Here is a 14,662-nt window from a genome sequence, read left to right on the forward strand (position 1 = left end):
ATCAGGAAGAACTTTCTTTCATTAAGAGTTGTTTGACAGTAGAACATACTCCTTTGGGAGGTTATGGACCCTCCTTGCTTGGAGGTTTTTAAGCAGAGGTTGGATGGTCATCTGCCATGGATGCTTCAGTTGAACTTCCTGCATTGCAGGGGGTTGGACGAGATAACCTTCCAACTCTACAGTTCTAACTGGTGGCTCTTACCTCTGGCAAGTAATTATAGCTGATGCTCTGGCACAAAAAGATTCCTTTTTTTTGGATGATGATAATGATAATGATAACGATAATGATGATGATGATGATGATGATGATGATTTATTTATAACCCGCCCATCTGGCTGAGTTTCCCGAGCCACTCTGGGCGGCTCCCAATCAAGTGTTAAAAACAGTACAGTGTTAAATATTAAAAACTTCCCTGAACTTAAGATGTCTTCTGAATGTGAGGTAGTTGTTTATCTCTTTGACATCTGATGGGAGGGCGTTCCACAGGGCGGGCGCCACTACCGAGAAGGCCCTCTGTCTGGTTCCCTGTAGCCTCACTTCTCGCAATGAGGGAACCGCCAGAAGGCCCTCGGCGCTGGATCTCAGTGTCTGGGCTGAACGATGGGGGTGGAGATGCTCCTTCAGGTATACAGGATAAGGAGAAGTCAAGCAGTTTTATGTGTTTGTGTTGACCTGCCCCATGTCTTTTACCATGGAGCCTGTTGCACAGCCACTTTTCTGCCAGCTAGGCTCATTTACATTATTGGATGCCGGCTTTGGCTGTCTCTCGCCTTCTTCTGATGTAGCACAGACACAACTGGGAAAGGCCCTTGACTGAGTCAGCGTGCACATCTCATATTCTAGCAGCTATTGTGTGTGCAGATCCATAGCTCTGTTTAGGTGACACATGCTGGCCCACCACTGCTACTTCACAGCAGTGTATATTTGAGTGGGCAGCAAGTGGCAACACAGTGTTGGAGGACAGAAGAGTGTGTGTCACACGGCTTGCTGCCCTCAGGTGTGGCGGAGGACGCTGTCCTGTCGCCAGTGCTGAAGTTAAGATTCAGCTGCCAGTCTGGTTGGCTTCTTTATGTGGGGTGCATGTGTGCCATCCTATCCTTTGCCTCAGACAGCAAAATGCCTTTGGAGTAGGTAGGCCTCAGGCTGCGTAAGCACTATACATTTAAAGGACATTCCAAGCACATTTTCCCTCTCAGGGAATTATGGGCACTGTATTTTGTTAAGCGTTGCTGGTATTTGTAACTCTGTGAGGGGTAAACTATGCAGAATTCTTTAAGGGGGGGGGGGTGTGCTTGGAATGTGCTTTAAGGATTTAGGTCCACAGTTCTGCTTGCCCTGTGCCTAGAAAGCAGGGGTTCAAGCAGTTTTCTAGCCCGAGTGGTTTGGCTTTTGCCCTGTGGCTTCCCCAGGAAAACCCACTCTTCTGCGCTAAATCAGAACAAAGCAAAGCAAAGTGTGGATTAGCCCTTTGTCTATTCACAGCCTACATTAAATCGAAGACAATGCAGCTGGAGGTTTTTGCTCGCTCCTCACAGGCAAAGGTGTACACATAAAGGGGGATCATATTCTATTATGACAGAAGAATGCCCCCTGGAAAGTCAAAAGCAGCAACCATACTTGAATTATAAGGAAGGCAGGACAGAGCCTGGTAGACAGCAACAGCCTCCTTGTCTTTTGTGAAAGCCCTTGTTTTTAAATATTGATCACTCCATATTGAATTGTTTATGGAGTAATCAAACGACAGCTTCCCTGGCATGTTGCAAGTGTCCTAAATTCACTTGCCTCAGCAAATCTGCTTGAGTGTCTAGTCTGGCAAGAAAGAAAGGAGTTTCTGCCAATTCACCTTCTCACTATCTGCTCTTCTGATGTTTGAGAATCTGTCAGTTGCTCAAACCCCAGTGTTAAAAGTTGACATGCAAAACATGTTAGTGTTCTTCATCCTACACCACACCTATGAGACAGTTTCTAGAGGCCAAGCCTTGGGAAATAGCTACACCCATTGGCTGGAGGGGAAAGCCCAGTCTCTGCCTCCTCAGTTGTGGTAAGTTCACTCATCTCCCTTAGCCCTTCTGCACTGTATACACACAGTTCAAAAGGAGAGTATCTCTGCCTACAAACTGTCAGTCTTTTGGACTTCCAAGGAGCTTTTCCTCACACTAGGCTTGCCATACATCAGGAAAATTTCTGACATGTCCTGGTTTTTGGGTGTAAAAATGGTGTCAGGAGGGAATTTTGCCGAACTGGCAAAATGTCAGGAAAAACTGGGTGCATGGTAACCCGATGGAAAAAGCAGCGGAAACAGCTCCGAAAGCTTGAAATTGCAGGTTTCAGGATTTTTACTTTTTGAAATATGGCAACCCTACCTCACATCTAACACTGCCAGATTGCTATATGTATGGCAAGAGAAATTATTCTTTTGCTTTCTCTTGTGTTGTGCATTTTTGCCTAAATCAGTGTTGCTCACTTCGATTCACATCTGGTATCTTAACTAAAATAAAACATTTTCAGTCAGATATTCTGGAGTCTGCTGAATGGATCAGCTCAGGAGTTTTGCCCCTTGCATGTCTCACCTGCTTGGTTCAAGAGAAAAAAAATTTGAACAACTGCCTCTTGCAAGCCCTGTCTTTCTAGCTGTTACTCATTAGCCAACATGGTTCCCTCATCCCTGACCATAGGCCATGCTGCCTTAGGTTGGTGTGAGTTGGCAACATGTTGGTGGCCCCTGCATTGCCCTATAGCACACCTATGTCCAGTCAACCATAGAAAAATATATTCCAGTTAATTGGAGAGAAAAGTTCTATCTCCACTAATGCAGAGGTTGGAATTGGGACTTGGGTCAAAGGCAGTGCAGATATGCTACAGCCCCTTAGGTGATTGCTTTTAGAAATCTATGTGGAAGCCAATAATTAATTAAATTTTGGGAAGTCAGGGAGGGAGTCTTGTGGATTTCATTAAGTGCCTCACTACATATTCCCCCCTATGATCTAAGAACTTGTTGAAAACTGCCACAAGAAGGAGAGAGTTTGTATCTTTAACTTTCACAGTGACCCGTATACATTGGTTGGAGGACACGCTGGGGTCACATCCTGACTCTCTCAACACACACACAAAATAGGTCAAAGTGTTGTTGACATTTTCCCTACACAGCTCGCTTCTCCTTGCATGTTTTTAAAAATAGGGACTTAGGGTGACGCTGAGTGCAGAATCTAACTAAAATGATTTAAGAACCTATTTGAATATTTAGGCCACTTTCAGAATTTGAACAAATCAGACATGTCCAGGTCATACACACCAGCATCTTCTGAGAAACTTTAGACGTTAGCTACTTTTCATAACAGACAAATACATCAAGCTAGCCATATAATTTTCAGTTAAAATTATATCCCATAGAGTTAGGCCACAGATTGCCCCCTTCTTTGTGAACTGAGGGTGACTGTTTTCCAGACATGGGGCTGGAAAGGTATGTTGCTGCACAAACAGACCTCAGGTTCAATCACATATGGTACATGTTACATACAAAACCAAAAAAAATACTAAAGGTAGACTATCTGTTTCTTACAGCATTCCTTTTTATGCTTTTATTAAAAGATTTTCTTGGGCAACAAAAGTACATACAACACCTCTGTTTTCAAATCATAGAGTCCTTCCTACAGGTTGGTTACATTCGGTGTGAGATATTCTCTTTTTTAAGGCTCAAAGTTGTGGCCAGAGTTCTTGTTACACCTCTATAACATGCACAGTACAATCAACAAGGCCAAATAAAGTTGCCTTGGGGGATGGATTCAGCCCAGGCTATCTCTGATTTAAACAGTGGGATTTAAGTATGATTTTCGCTGGATTTTGCTTAAAATTTGCTTTGTAGTGTACTTAGTTTGTTTATTTGCGGCCCGCTCGTTCTTAATTTCACCATCCGTCCTTTATAATTTGTGAGCTCAGCTCACAAATGTTATTTCAGGGTTGAGCTAGTAAATAAATGTGTATTATATTGTTGAAAGCCCAGCTACATAAATATAGAAATAAATGACACACTTACAGATTGCATCATCAGAAACTAAAAAGTTCTATGCTAATTCAAAGCAGATTGGCACTTCTTTTATGACTTTATAGGAAGCTCCTGAAATGCAGTGTTCACATTTTGCATGCATGGAGGTTTGTTCGCCTCCAGTGCCTCCAGATCTGAATTCATTTTTAGTTCTCCTTACAAGAAGCTGACATTAGTTCTTGTATCACAAAAAAGAACTTTGGGGATAAAATCCAGAGGAGCAAAAGGAGGGGCATTAGAGTGAAAAGGCTGTGTTCTTACTAGAGGGAACTAGACTTACAGAAAAGATCATTTTGCTGAAATATTTTTCTGAGACATTCATTTTCTTCCCATAATTCATATGCTATGTCCCTGCTGAGTCCACCATTTTGTGTTGGAGCTAATGATTCCAAGCCCCAACCCCATTAAGATGATGGGGGAAAGCAGGAACCAAAGAATTCTAGGTTTAAGATGAGACAGATGGCAGCAAATACAGGGCGAGGGGAGGAGGCACAGAATCTCTTTATGGAAAGCGTCTGTAACTTAGATGCCCAGGAATGTTTTGAGACAGCTCAGCCAAAATATGTCAAAGGCGGCCAAGCTTCTCAGTAATCCGGTATGCCAACAGCCCTGTAGTGCATGTTCCTTCCCTTTGCCCAAGTATCTTCCTCAGACTCAGACAGACCTTGTGGTGTTGTGTGGATTTGAGGAGGGGGTGTCAGGTGGCAGTATTATTTGATGATGCAAATAGGGTGGCCACTTATGCACCACCAAAAAAAAAAAAAAAAAAAGAAATGCAGCTCTGAGAAAGAAGGCAAAAGAGGACACAGAATTGCATAAACTTTCAATTTGCTGATTTACATTTTGTAGATGCAAATTTAGAAATAGATGTCTTTGTGCTCCTTTCCTACATCTGTTTATCATTGAACTGGACAGCAAAGAGAAGATCCTTCTAAACAGAGGATTGACAGCCTTTCAATAGAGGACATGTGTAAAGTAGGAGACATGTCCACTCTCTAAATGAAGACACTGCCAGGCCATCATATGTATGTAAGAGAGGTTCCTAGGAAAGCATCTGCAATCACTGGAAAAAGCGTATGCAGGCCTGCTTACTGGCAGATCTCGCCATTTCCCGAAATATTTTCAGACTGATCTTTTTGACTTCTGACTCTGTCTACTGTTGGTCCTCAGTGTTTTCTTGTTAGCGTAACACTGTTGACATTTCCTCACCGCAGACCAATTGGGAACTTGACAGCCATACAGCGCTGTTTGTTAATGGGGCAAGAGCTGTCTGATGGAGCCTGGCTGGTTGGCTGGCTGCATACATGATGTCAGTGGCAGCTGGACTCCTAGCTGTATGATGGACGGTTGATGAAATGAAACATGCTGAGGTTAGTAGACTGTAGAGAATCACAGCACAGGCGCAAAATATTCCATTTTTAAAAAACCGCAAACCATATTTGAATGTGGAAAGTCTAATTTTTAGAAGCTTCCAAATGCTTTTGACAATCTAAAACCATTGTCCACCAATTGCTAATGATGCTAACACTAAGTTGGTAAAATACCTTAAATAGGGGGGAGATTAGGATAACCCACTGCATAAGAGGATGGGGCTCCTGAACCTTTGATTGTTATGTTAAAATGGTAATTCCTACAGAGACAGTTTTTCTCACCCTTTTTGCTGTTCTGTGCAACCCTCAAAGCAGAGACGGGAAGCCTGTGCACACACACCTGATGTTGCTGGACAATAACTCCCATCATGCCTGACCATTGGGCCATCCTGGCTGGGGCTGATGGGAGTTGGAGTCCAACACCACCTGGAGGGTCACAGTTTCCCCTTAAATATATAGTAGCCCTATCTTACTTTGCATGGGCAGTCAAAGCATTTATAAAGCCGCATACATGGGAAGGGAAGAATTGTACCAATTGCCCAACATCCTTGTTGTATCTGACCATACGTGTTGGAACTCACATCTGCACAGGGGCCTTACACAGAAAGTCCTATACACCATGACTATGTTCCTGTGATTTTTACCCTTGAAAAATAAAGGGTAGGAATCCTGTGTTCAGAACCTACATTCACTGGATATAGGCAGAAGTCCTTGTGTGGCCAAACCTACGTGGAAGCTTGGCATGGTTAAGGATTGAGTTAAGAAGACACTTCACGACCATCCACATTAGGGTTCTATCTGCTTACAATATGGGAATATGTTTGCAGAGATTTTTGAATTTTCATTAGTGAAGTATCTTTAAAAATACCCAGGATGATCCCATTATTAAAGCCAGTGCTTTTTTTTCTTAAAAAATGTTTAGGGGTACTCTCAATTTCCTACTCATATTGAAATACTGCCCCTCAATGAGGCCAAACTTAGATTCAAAAAATGTTTAGGGGGTATGCGTACCCCTGAAGCCCCCCCCCCAAAAAAAGCACTGATTAAAGCATATTCAAGAGAAACGCATTCCATGGTGGGGCAGCAGTATTGGACATGCCTACTCTGCCCAGCCTCTGTGCATTTGAGGCAACAACTAGCTAGTTTATGATGGAATATAAGATATTTTAGCCATTTGCCAAGGCTTGGTGGCAGCTGATTCAGAATATACATGGATCTCAGATGCCCTGTCAGCTAATTATTTTTAATGTGGAACCACAGAGGGAATTTAACTTGATACACTGTTATTATTATGTCCCCAATTAATCATAGGTACAGTATTGTTTTCTTACTATGTCAGCATTGAATACCAGATTTGTCCATATATGGCCTCTAAATGTCTGCATGTAGTTTAAAGTCACTTTCTTTGCTTTAATTTAAGACCTGACAACTTTGCTAACATCAGTGAAGTTTTGAACATTATAGTGCTGGTATAATATTAGTAGAGCATACATAAAAATATATTTTATGTATTTTAAGATTATATTTAACCCCACTTTCCCAATTCTTCAGGCAGCTTACAAATCAGTAAAAGGCAAGAAAAATAAAACCCAATTAAAACTAAGCATACTATTAGCCACACTAAAGTGACAATAAATACTAATTCAGCTGCAGCAAAGCCATAAGCAGCCCCCAAAGGAAAGCAGTTTGGCTGTTGGGACAGTGCATTCCAAGACTGGGACATGGGGGTCAGAGAGGTGATCAGTTTCTTCGGTGAACATGCTGCAAAAAAATACTGTTGTGGGAATGGACCAGTAATGGACTCCATGTTTTATTGTTTCAGTTATTAATTGAAATATTTATATCCTGCCTTTCCAACTCACAATGCAAGCAGCGCCATAATTGAAGAACAATCACACTGTGACCTTAAAACACAACAAAAACAGTAGAGCAGCTGGTAACCAGCAGTATACTTTTCAGCAGTGAGATTTAGGAATGAGCCAAACTATAAGCATGCCAGAATAAAAAATGTGTTGGCCTGAAGCCCACAAAGAAAGGGAACAATGTGATCTTGTGGACTAGGGAGTTGTACAGCCTGGCTTTCACAATTCTCCTGTGTCTTCACCAAGATTTTTTATCTATTTATTTCTTTATGCTGGGTATGTAGTTTCCAAAGCCAATTCAAGCCGTTGGTATTAAGCTATGAGTCTGTCATGGCTTCGGAACCAGGTACCTTAAGGACTGCTTTATGAGTACCAAGCTATATGGAAATTAAGATCCTCCACCGAGTCCTTTCTCAGAGTGCCACCGCTGTTGGCAACAAAGGGGGTGAGTGCCCCGAGTGTGTAATTCCCTCACGGAGGAGTTCATCTGGCTGTCTTTAAGACACTGACAGACAAAGGTGGAGGCAGGGGGAGTGGTCTACCCCAGGCGCAATCTGGGGGGGGGGGTGTGACATTGTATTTGCTTCCGCCCCCTGGGACGCTCAGTGCTTGCCGCACACCACCGGGATGCTCGCCACTCGCTGCACACTTCCCAGAACGTGCGCTGCTTGCCGTGCACCCCCTCCGGTACACACCGCGCCCCCCAAGGGCAGCTGCCATGCCCCCTGGGACACGTGCCAGCCACGTCCCCGGATGTACGCCACTCCCGGTGCCGGAGCAGGTAGCTCCGCCACTGCTTGAAGATGCCAGGTTAAGATATTTTTAGTCCCTTGGGCAGGGGTAGGCCGGATGCGGCCCAATCGCCTTCTCAATCCGGCCTGTGGACGGTCCAGGAATCAGCATGTTTTTACATGAGTAGAATGTGTCCTATATTTAAAATGCATCTCTGGGTTATTTGTGGGGCATAGGAATTCGTTCGTCCGCCCCCCCAAAAAAATATAGTCCGGCCCACCACACGGCTGAAAAAGGTTGCTGACCCCTGCCCTTGGGCGTTTAAAATGAGATGAATTTATCAGCACTGAAGGGAAATGAAGCTATATTTTAGACTCTGTAACTATGTTTGGGTTCCATTTCACTTGGTTCTGGCACTGTGGTGATTTTAAAATGTGTTTTTGTTTTAATGGTGGTTTTTTTGGATGGAGACGCGGGTGGCGCTGTGGGTTAAAGCCTCAGCGCCTAGGACTTGCTGATCAAAAGGTCGGCGGTTTGAATCCTCACGGCGGGGTGCGCTCCCGTCGCTCGGTCCCAGTGCCTGCCAACCTAGCAGTTCAAAAGCACCCCCGGGTGCAAGTAGATAAATAGGGACCGCTTACTAGCGGGAAGGTAAACGGCGTTCCGTGTGCTGCGCTGGCTCGCCAGATGCAGCTTGTCACGCTGGCCACGTGACCCGGAAGTGTCTGCGGACAGCGCTGGCTCCCGGCCTCTAGAGTGAGATGAGCACACAACCCTAGAGTCTGTCAAGACTGGCCCATACGGGCAGGGGTACCTTTACCTTTACTATAAGACTGGCCCATACGGGCAGGGGTACCTTTACCTTTACTATATATGAATGAATAGCAGCAGCCCACCCATGAGGCAAGGTGTCATGACCGCCTCAGACAGCAGAATCCACAGGGGCAGCTGATATGGCCTCCAAGGAATGCATCACTTGCTGATACTGTGGTGGCAACAGAAGCAGCAGCAGCTGCAGCGTGCTCCTTGGAGGTTGAATCTGCCACCTCCTCACCTTCCTAATACCATGTCTCTTCCTAATGTCGCATCTACAGCAGCCACATGGTGGGTAGGAGACACTGCTAGTCTCCTTCTCCCACACCTGTTCGAGATGTAAATCTTTATTCCCCCTGATGTAGATCTTCACTCACTCCTTCCCTGGCATGGAGGCTGAACATTTTGTGGTCTGCCTCAGGTGCCAAAATGTCTTGAGCCAGTCCTGTATATGACTGTAAAATGAGCAGTTAAGGTGCACGACAACTGGCCCTTGTACATTAAGGTTACCAGTTTTTTTTCAATGAATCCAGGGACACTTTTCAACTACAATGGATTTTGTCAGGGGACTGATTTGTAAATCCGGAGACTGTTCCCAGTAAACGGGGACGTCTGGTAACCTTATTGTACATACTCCCGAGGTTTCATGGAGAGTGTGCACATAATCTGTCCATGAAGAAGGAAGTGTGCACATTTCCCCAACACACTTTAGAAAATGTGCATATATTGATGTTATTATGTACATTTTCTGGTCATTATGCATAATCCCCAATTAGCCATTATCTGGGCTGTTTCTGCCCCACAGACTTATATGGTCCTCAACATATCCTCAGTCCAGTCTACTTTTCACCATTCTCAGTAGTTCTCCAGTCAGCTGAGCAGCGAAACAGGGATGGAATTGCAGGAAGAGGAAAGCTTAATTTCTTCCCTGCCCCTTCCACCATATTGATAGAAATTGCTCCCCTACGCTGCTATTAAGCTCAGGAAAATGTTGAATAGCAGCATAGGGTCAGTAATCATTGGAATCACAGGGGAGGGAAAAGTTAACTAGTTGAGAAAGGCTTGCCATACAAAGAAAAAAGAGCTGGGAGAGAAAGAATGTGAAGTACCAGAATTCTCATGGGAAGGAAATTGGAGGCAACACTGAATTCTCCGAGGAATCAACAGAAGCTGCTGCCAAGTAATAGGAATTGTTAATATGGATTCTGCTAAGCAGGGATGCTTTCACAAGAGCACTTGAAAAAATAATCTTGCACTAAGTGTGATTGCCCCCTGAAAGAGAAAAGCAGCTCATCCATCATTGTGAACTCTTCTGTGGCATTAGCCTGTAACCTTTTTCATGTAATAGTTTCTCTATACTAGATATGGGGAAGCTGTGGTCCTCCAGATGCTGCTGGCCACCAGTTCCCATCAACCCCAGCCATACATGGCCAATAGTCAGAAATGATGGCAGTAGAAGTTCAACAATAGCTGGAGGACCACTGTTTCCCCACCCCTGATGCAGGAGGAGATGGTCCTTCAAGTAACCTAATCCCAGGCTATTTGGTTTATTGATTTAAAGTTACTAACAAGCACTTTGAATTGGGCTCAGAAATGAACTGGTAGCCGGTGCAGATGGAATAGCAATGGAGTCAAATGGAGGATGTGACTGTGTTCTGCACTGATTGCTTGTTTGCTTCAGAGACGAATCCACTGCAGGGACCTATAGCAAAGCTCCAGTGGCCTCATTTGTCTTGCAAAAATGCCATGAAAAGGTGGTATGGCTAACACACCACCAGGTGTGGAAATGCGGCTGTCTGAGAGGTTTTGCAGGGGTGAGGAGGAAGCAATTGTCAATGGAATATTTCTAACAGCTCCCTTCCCTTTTATTTCTTATCCTATTCTTTGAAAAGGAAAAGGCATTGTCCAAGCATGGCTATTCGTAGCTTTATCTGTAGTTTGTCCCACAGTATGCTAAATACATGATGGGTGTGTGTACACAAACACAAACTCCGGGAACCCTTTGTGTATTGCACTGAATATTTCCAGCACTATCCCCAACTTTTGATGTATCGCATGGAACATTTCTGCACCATCACATTACATTTGCAACAACAGCGGTAGGAAATAAAGTAACACACTTGGAACAATGATATGTGAGAGGCTTCCAGGCCTACAGTGCCAGGTTGCTCTGTAAATCATTTTGACCCATGTCACTCGAGCAAGTAAGAAAACACAGGGCGAGTCTGTGTACTACTTCTTTTTTTAAGCCAATGTAATCAAGACTACAAGCTCTGTGTCAATCTAATGGCTTGTCTAAGAGAGAAGCAAGATGCTTTGTACACATTTTCACACACCATCCTGTAATCTTATGGAAGTGTCTCTCTGCTGAATTGACTTTAGGTTAGCTTTGACTGGTAATCTTCCTTCTTGCAGAAGCCTATCTGCTTAGCAAGTCTGTTCAAAGGCGGGTCAACTGCTGTCAAAATTTCAAAAATCCATTGTCACAGTACCATGTCTGGGTATTAGCATAAATGTGGCTTGTGATTACAGGCCTATAACCCACTTTAGCTAAGTAGTTATATTGTTAATTTTCAGGGCTTACCTCTGCTTAAAAACCTCCAATGAAGGAGAGCTCACCATCTTCAAATGGAGTCAATTTCACTGTTGAATACTTCTTACTGCCAAAAGTTCTTCCTGATGATGAGTCGTGATCTCCTTTTGCAACTTGAATCTATTGGGTCCTAGCCTTCAGAGCAGGAGAAAACAAGCTTCTTTCATCTTCCATGTGACAGCCCTTTAGATATTTGAAGATGGTTATCATATCTCTTCTCAGTCTCCTTTTTTCCAGGCTAAATATACCCAACTCCTTCAACCATTCCTCATAAGGCTTGGTTTTCAGACCCTTGATAATCTTGGTTGCGCTACTCTGCACATGTTCCAGTTTGTTCATATTCTTGTTAAATTTGGGGGCCCAGAACTGGACCCAGCACTCCAGATGTGGTCTGACCAAGGCAGAATAGAGTGGGACTATGATTTCATTTTTAAGCCGTATAGCTCTGAAATAAGCATGGCCTATGATATCCAAGTTCACTAGCAGCATCTTAAGCAATAAGGAACTTGGTTATACAGCATGAGGCTAGAGAACTGAAAAGACTCAGCCTGTAAGCATTTCTTTAGTACACCCAATAAAACACGACTGCCGGGCCTCGGCAAAAACGGACTCTTGTGAGCACTATTATAAGATAGAGTTAAGCCACACAGGCTTCATGTATCCGATTCTTCAGAAATCCCCTACAGCTCAGAACATTTCTCTTATCTTGCTTCACTTACAAAGGCCATGTTCCCAGATGTGGGGAAATTGAACATATTGGTAGGCTGCACAGCACAGCAAGCGGAGCAACCAATATGTGCATTGCTCTGCCACAGTGAAATTAATAGGACAGAATAAGTCTGTCTGCCTGTGTGGCACAGAGATGCACAACTCTGTTTATTTCTGTGGTTGCTCATTGTGTGCGGGTGTTAGTACAAATAGGAGGGGGAGTGTGGCATATGGGTCAGAGCAGGACAATTTGGGCCCATTGCCACGACTGGAATAGGCTCTGAATAGGGCCTTTTAATGGGTTGAAAGGTGTATACTTTAAAAACTAGAAAACTCTCTCTCTGTGTGCTCAGTTGGGTTTGGGCAGCGCCACATTTAGGTGCTGAGCTGAGGGGGCACAACATTATCACCTGTATTTGATATCACCTGTATTTGTACAGGTGCATACTGAGAAGGTCCATAAAAAGCAGCTGTACCAAAAATAATTATTGTGAAAATAAGAAATATTGGGGGGCACCCAATTTTTTTCTTGCTCAGGGCACCATATTACCAGAGTCTGGCCCTGGTTTGGGATTTGTCAGTTGATCCAAAAGAGCTGCATGAGGGGAGAGAGAGAGAGAGAGAGAGAGAGAGAGAGAGAGAGAGAGAGAGAGAGAGAGAGAGTGCTACCTGTGCATTTTAATGGAGATATTTCAGTTCCTAGAGTTACACCAGCTTGACTCAGTGTTTCCAGCGTGACCAATTGTAGAATACATTCTAACAGACCACGATTAGGAGCTGCTCTGTTAGGTGAAATAAGCAGAAGGAGCTGCAAAATGCAACATGGTCCCTTGACTTTAAATCTTGTGATTGGATTTGTTTTCAAAAGTCAACAACTGGAGGGCCACGGGTCCCCTGGACCAAGTTTCAATACGATTCTGCAAAGGGACTCTGGAAAAGTTTCCAAAACAAGCACAATGACTTATCTATGGTTGCAAAGGAAGTTTGTGACAGAGTATGGGCCTGAAACCATTTCTTTTCTGCCCAAGGGAGAAGCTTGCTCCTGTTTTGCTGGTTGCTGTAGTTGAGAGCCTGACAGCACCCTTAAGACTATTTGGTACTGATTCATTGTCTTGTGAGTCAGCTTCCATATTAAGCATAGATCACTAAGGCGATATTTCCATTGAACGTGTTCCAAAGCTGCAATAAACCATTTTGGCAGAACTTCTAATGGCTCCAGTGCCCCTTGGCACCATTTGAGGCTCCTAAGTTAATTAGGCTCTGCTTGTGCATTTTTACAACTGAGAGAAAAAGTGTGGTGCAGATTTCAGTGCAGGCGCTTGGTGGCAGTGCTGTTAAAATATCCATTTGTGCTGAAGTGGAACACTGTGGTTCAAAGCTGTCAGGATTTTTCCACGCTCAGTAGGAGGATGCCAGGAAACGAAGAAAGTAACCTCGCCCACCTCATCACACCCCAGCTAAGCAACTTTCCCTTTCCTCTCCATATGTTCTGACAATTTGCATTCACATTTGCCAGATACATTGTGTTGGTGTATTCGCAACCTTGGAACCTCGGCAGCGTTGCTCCTGCCTTGCTAGGGATTTAATAAGTTGACGGTTGCAAAATCACTTGGACCCAGCCATTTCCCTTGCATGGCTTTAATGATGACAACCACTGTGCCTGTTTGGATCCAACTGCCTTGTGCTTCGGGGTTTTAAAGACCAGATGTCCAAAGCACTTCTCCCTTCTCTGTGTGTGTCACATTCTTTTAAAAATCTGGCCATAATTGAAGCTGTGTTTGGTATGCTGAAAAATCTGCCACTTACTTTGATGCCTAATGAGAACCAAGTCCTTAGGAAGCCTGATGGATGGAGTGACGGAAAGCATGGGAAAACTTAATTCCATAATTTGAGTATTATTTTCTTTTTATTGATGACATCCTATGTTCTCTGGGTGGCACAGCTAAATATGGCTAGGATACAATATGGAAAATAAAATAAATCACAATTACCATTTGAGACACAGCCCAGCAGAGATTAAGCAACACAATTAAGCATGAATAAGCCCTTAAAAATTTAAAGGATACACTAATAAAAGTAGGATGGTGGTGGGTGTGCAATTGAAATCCAATCTTCAGTGCTACCACACAAAATAATTTGGACCCAGAATTAGATAGATCCCCAAATACTTATATCACAAGCAGAGAACAGGAGCGAGTAAATGAAGTCATAATGAGAATAAAAAAAAGAATCATTGTGTATGTTGGCACCCTTTTTTCTCTAGTTCAGCTTTCCCATGCAAACAATTAGCTTTGTGCAAGATGAACATTTGGGTGGATCAAAAGCTGTTGTGTTATTTTGCACAGGATTCAGACAGGGCAGGATGGGAAGATAAAATGCCTCCCATCAAATGCTGCAAGCAATTAAAAAAAATAAAAATTGAAGGAGCCACAGTCCAAATACATAGGTATAGGTGCATGATTCTTGTTTCCCTTCCTCACATGAAAAATGAAGAGATGGTAGACATTAGCTTTTCAGTAAGAAGACAGCAGTTCTCTGCAC

General features: G+C 43.6%; 1 protein-coding gene across 1 annotated transcript in view; it reads left to right on the forward strand.

Moving 5' to 3' along the window:
* PRELP (proline and arginine rich end leucine rich repeat protein) overlaps positions 1 to 14,662 on the forward strand; it is a 30,995-nt gene that overhangs the window by 5,750 nt on the left and 10,583 nt on the right. The gene's annotated exons all lie outside the window — the stretch shown is intronic.

Source organism: Podarcis muralis, chromosome 5 (genome assembly GCF_964188315.1).
Source record: "Podarcis muralis chromosome 5, rPodMur119.hap1.1, whole genome shotgun sequence".
NCBI classification, from domain to species: Eukaryota; Metazoa; Chordata; class Lepidosauria; order Squamata; family Lacertidae; genus Podarcis; species Podarcis muralis.